Source organism: Rhagoletis pomonella, unplaced genomic scaffold (assembly GCF_013731165.1).
Source record: "Rhagoletis pomonella isolate Grant_MI unplaced genomic scaffold, Rhpom_1.0 Rhpom_scaffold_00005, whole genome shotgun sequence".
Taxonomy (NCBI): Eukaryota; Metazoa; Arthropoda; class Insecta; order Diptera; family Tephritidae; genus Rhagoletis; species Rhagoletis pomonella.
In genome coordinates, this window is record NW_023458559.1 from 12,930,681 (window position 1) to 12,936,720 (window position 6,040).

General features: G+C 43.1%; 1 pseudogene; it reads left to right on the forward strand.

The window, feature by feature from the left end:
* The first annotated feature begins 599 nt into the window (after positions 1–599).
* The window catches only part of LOC118740004, an 8,234-nt pseudogene continuing 2,793 nt past the window's right edge, over positions 600–6,040 (forward strand).

The following is a 6,040-nucleotide window of genomic DNA, read 5'->3' on the forward strand; positions in this document are numbered from 1 at the left end:
GTACTCGACTCGGGTGGATTGTGTTGGGCCCGACTAATGCCAAATCATAGGAATCCAAGCCTCAGTCCTTAAGTACCAAACTGAAAGACCATGATCTTGGTGAGCTTCTTCGAAAATTTTGGGATGCGGAAGAACCACCTGAAGGCAGCTATGTGGAGGACTGCGAGCAAATATTCCTGGACACGTTTTCGAGGAATACCGATGGTCGATATGTCGCACAAATTTTATTCCGATTCAACGCTCCGGCACTTGGAAATTCCCATCGTGGTGCACTTCGTCAATTCTTTAATTTAGAGCGAAAACTGGCTGGAGATGCGGATCTTCGTAACAGGTATATCCAATTTATGCGGGAGTATGAGCAGCTTGGTCATATGCATCACATCCCGGAGAGAGAAGTTAACTACGACCAATGCTACTATAACCCGCATCATGCTGTGACTGCGAAATTCCGTGTGGTGTTTAATGCTTCGGCTAAATCGAGCAATGGCATATCATTGAACGACACGCAACTTGTTGGTAACCAATTGCAGGACAATCTCGTCTACATCCTTCACAGATTTCGACGGTTTCAAATTGCCATTAAGGCGGACGTGGAGAAGATGTTCCGTCAGGTTGAGGTGGATAAAAGGCATCGCAAATGGCAGCAGATTCTCTGGCGGGAGTCACCAAGCGAACAGATCCGCACCTACCAATTAAATACGGTCACCTACGGTATGGCTTGTGGACCGTACAACGCTATTCGCGCATTGCGACAGTGCGCCAGTGATAACTTTTCAGTTATCCACAATGTCAACCGGGCAGCTGAGGCTAAGGGGAGCATACCCTCAAACTTTTACGTCGATGATTACTTGGATAGTGTAGATACTACTACAGAGGCAATCGAGCGTGCTCGTAATGTCGCCATGTGTGTGGAACTCCAATTGCACGCTGACCTTGACGGCTCTTGCGGATGCATCAGTTACCAGCAGCGAGTCGTTTCCGAGTAATTCTGATATCACTGTACTGGGCTTGCACTGGAACCCTAATAATGACACCTTATTTTACAAAGTACGGTTGCCAGTGCTCGATGCAATTCCTACTAAACGCAACGTACTAAGCGATGTCGCACGATTATACGACCCATCGGGACTATTGTCGCCGGTTATCGAATGGCCAAGATTTTTATCCAGATGCTTTGGAAGGCAGAGCTGCCATGGGATACACCATTACCAGGCGATTTACGAGATGAATGGCTAACATTTCGGAATGGTTTGTACCACCTTTCCAGTATTCGGGTGTTGCGTTGGTTGGGCATGACCAAGACGTCCACGGTAAACTTGCACGGCTTCTGTGACGCCAGCAGCAAAGCTTACGCTGCGGTCGTCTATGTGCCCATCGAAGATCCAGAGGGTGCGGTACGCGTATCCCTGGTTGCGGCCAAAACAAGGGTAGGACCCAGTAAGAGTACTACAATTCCACGAATGGAACTCAGTGCAGCACGACTACTCTCTATGACAATGGAAGAGATTCGTCACGCCTTGCGACTGGACAGCGCAGATTGTATGTATTGGAGTGATTCGACCATTGTCCTCCACTGGATCCAGAAAGCACCGACCGTAATAAAGCCGTATGTAGCCAACGGTGTGGCATTCATACAAACTCATTCTGAAGTGAATTGTTGGCGACACATCCGAAGTGAACACAACCCAGCAGACTGCGCCAGTCGTGGCATTCCACCAACGGCGCTTGAAGATCATCCACTCTGGTGGACTGGTCCACCAATTATGTACACTTGTTTCAACCGTAGCACCGAGTTGCCTGCTTTGACTGACGAAGAACAACAGACAGCCACGTTGGAGAGCCACCCCCCTCGCAGCTTGGTGACCGCTGCGACATGTGGATTATTGAGCACGACATTCGGTGGCAGACGAATTCCTTTGGTGGAAAAGTTTAGCCGTCTAAATCGACTGCTTGACACTACGGCGCGTCTACGGCGAATCTTACCTGCATTCCGAGGTCACCGAGGAGATCCGCTGACCACAGAGGAGAGGGCATGGGCCCTTGAGGTTCACATTCGACAGTCACAAGGTAATGTGTACCTATCAGATATTAATTCGCTCAGATCTCATTCCAGCATAAGTTCCACAAGTAAGCTAAAGTCCCTGAATCCCTTCTTGGACGAAAAACAGATACTTCGAGTCGGTGGTCGCTTACAGAGAACAGAGTTGTCATTTAATCAACGGCACCCGATCATTTTAGCGAAGGATGGAGCATTATCATGGCTGCTTATCGGCGATGCCCATGAGAAGTGTATTCATGGTGGCATTCAAGGGATGATGCAGTATTTGCGCCAAAGTTTCTGGATCGTACACATGCGCGCATTGGCCAAGACATTTGTCCATCGATGTGTTGTATGCCGCCGTCATCAGCGAATCACCCAACAACAACAGATGGCTTCGCTCCCGAGATCAAGAGTATTGGTTGCACCACCGTTCACTCACACAGGCCTCGATTACTGCGGCCCATTTAATGTGCGACTGGGTGGTAAGAGGTCGAACGTTTTGACCAAGACTTATGGTGCGATTTCCGTCTGCATGGCCTCCATGGCCGTGCATATAGAGCTGGCTGAGACGAGGTATTTGCGCCACACTTTACAGCGATAATGGTACGCAATTTGTTGGAGCCAATAAACAGCTGCAGCTTGACTTGGCGGAATGGTCGAACACGCAAGCGAAACAGCATGTAGCCGCTGTAGGTACGAAGTGGAGATTCATCGCTCCTGCAGCTCCACATCATGGTGGACTCTGGAAGGCCGCTGTGAGATCTGCGAAGAAGCACCTGTACCGGACGATTGGTCGTCAAACATTGAGATTTATAGAACTAAGCACTCTACTAACTCGAATAGAAGCGTGTTTGAATTCTCGCCCACTGGTGGCTCTTCACGATGATCCCGAAGGTGGTCTAGCACTCACTCCTGGAGAGTTCCTCATTGTACGACCGCTTGTTTCACGCCCCGAGCCTGAGAATCGTCTCAAGTATTGGCAGCGGCTGCAGCGCATGTATGAACATTTTTGGAAGCGATGGCAACAAGACTACCTCACTTCGCTTCAAGCACGTGGCAAATGGGTATGTCCTCATCCCAATCTTAAACGCGGCGACGTAGTACTTATCCTCAACGAGAATCTTCCACCAGCTCACTGACGTATGGCACGAGTCATCGATGTACATCCTGGCGACGATGGCCTAGTGCGCGTCGTAACCGTCGAGTACAACAGCGATAAGAGAACAGCCGAAGGTCTGTATGTAAAGCACCGATGTCAGCGACCGGTTCAGAAGTTTTGCCGGCTAACTGGTCCCAACGAAGAGATCCTGAACCGTGACGGTTCAGCCGGGCAGGATGTATAACACATCAGGTCCCATCACTGATTTGATTACATGTATATATTTTTCGTATTCAGTGGCATCACTGGTTTCTTGAGTAGTTTTTGTTATTCTGTCGTTTTCTCTGTTGTTTCGTAGCGCTGCACATTGGCAGGCATAACTTTAAAATTGTAATTTGCTTATTATTAGAAGAAAAATAAAGCTCGACTCGGACAGACGAGTCCTTTGTGTAAGAAATCATTTTTAATTGAATTGCTGTTGGATTTTGACAAGCTTGCATAGCTCATAATACAAATTTCACTTTCGATCTTCGATAGCCAGCGACGACCGAAAATCGTATGCGACTCATAATAAGGGCCCAACCTTTAGATTACCGGCCACCTTAACGCCTCGATATAGGAGTTTTCGTTTCCTCATCAGCGCATTCATTTCTCGCATCGATAAATTGTTGCTCACCCGATGTAGCCTTTAAAAATTTGTAGTCAACTTTAAATTTTGGTTTGGTTTTGTTTCGTGGGTCAGATATATTAGATATTTCAACCAAGGTTTTGGTTTTTGCTAGCAGTGACTCTTTATTTGCTTATGTTGCATTGCCAACCTTTGAAATTTTATGACGAATTTAGCGAATTTCACTTTAGCGTTGCCGTAATTTCGGAATAACAAATTTATTTTTACCGGAAAGATTAGAAAACGAAAATACTTATAACAATTTATTTGCCCTGTTAGTAGAGGCAACTTTACTGCTTACATTTTACCGATATGATTACGGTGACCATCCGTCCTGCATTATACGAGACAGTCCTCTTTTTCGTCCTTGGTCCTGGTAATTTATTTATTTCATACGGGACGAAAAATTTTCTGTATTTCTTCTAATGTCCGGTATTTGTCCCGTATTTGGTATTTTGTCACCTTTGCGTTAAAATGACATGTCTATGCGTTAAATATGGCATGTCTTTGAACGAGTTTATATTTTTAAGTCTGGACGCTTGCGATTCGAATCAAGGAGCACATACATATGTAGATGGTTTCTGAAGTTATAATTTTGCGGAGAAACACTGGGTATTTGTGAGTAGGAATCTCGAAAATAGACGTTAATGATTATTGTTAAAAATATCTAAAAGAAATTTCACTAGTATTTAGCATTTCTCATTGAATTATCAGTAGAGCAGCTGATTTTCCTTTTTTCGAGAATTTCGTCTTTAAATTGTCACTTTTGCTCACATTTTACTTTAAAATTTCAAACTTTGTTTACGTATATTGATTCCAAGGCCCACAAAAAATACACACGGCTGGCTGTCCAATGTGCCGGGTGTGTAGGCAGTTTTCAAATTTTGTGAAGAGAGAAGATATTCATTATTGCTGATTGCTGATTGTACGAAGGATTGTATCTTCAACATTAGAAACTCCAAATAAGATGACTACCACGAGAATGTTGAACAAGTAAAGAATTTCTCAAAGATGGAAGGGTACGTTTTACATTCACCCCGTTCCGGATGATATTCACTACATTGCGCTTGGTCGAAATCCGAGTCTGACAATAATCCGTTGAATACCACTCGTGTTTCAAAAGTAGTCGCATATTTTCATCATGTTTCCCTGCCTAGGAATGTTTGAAAAAAAATTTTGCGGGGTAAAAATCCCGAGCACAATGTAAAAAAATATGGAAAAATATTCTACGAATGTGTGATGTTACAACTGAATATTTACATATGTGCTGCCTTCAAAAGATATCGAAAAATATATGCCAAATAAAATGCTTTTTCAAGGCTAATAAATCTAGAATAATCGAAAAAGGTTTTTAAAATCCTCTAGCTTTTGTGGAAAAAATAAGCAAAACTATTTTTAATCCCGTACTCGGCTGCCATAATTATGGTTACCGTAGATATGATGGAACATTTGAAAAATTTGAATTTGTCTCTACAAGGAGAGAATAAAAATGTTTTGATGATTTTCTGTTTTTGATTGGTCGCAAATTATTTTAAGTTTTGAGACTAAACCACGTCTTTTTATTCATGATATCAAAAAAAAGAATATCTCGTTATTTTCCATGGCTAGAAAAAAATAATGCACTTGATTTAAAAGCAGCTTTTGAAAAAAATGTTTGCCGATTTGTAATTATTTAAATGTACGTTTGCATACTTCATAAACCCTTTTCTATGTAGCATAATTGAGGCTGAATTTGCAATATCAGAAAAACTCCCTTTTAAGAAAAGCGAAGTAGATTGGAGTTTTTGGAATTAAAAGAAGATAAGGCAATGGAAATGCATCATAAAGCTTTGCCATTGCTTGGATTCCGGCAACAAGTACCAGATTTGAAATATCCGCTGGTAAAAACAGCTGCGTGATGTATATTTTCAATTTTTGGTGCACCGTATAACTGTGAGTCTTTGTACTCTACAATGAACGTCGTAAAGTCAGAATACCGTTCACGTTAGTTGCATTCGCGTACCTGATAATTATTGAAAGTTATAAAAACTTGTAACGTAGCATTCGCTACGATACAATAACATACAGCATCGCATATACATGCAGTATTGCACATATATACTCCACCGTACGTATATACCACACCACGGTATGGACTTACAAATACTGCACATACATACATACAGCACCCTACATACACATACCATTGTGAAATAGATGGCCTTACTTTGCCATCAAGTGCTTAGCCTTATAT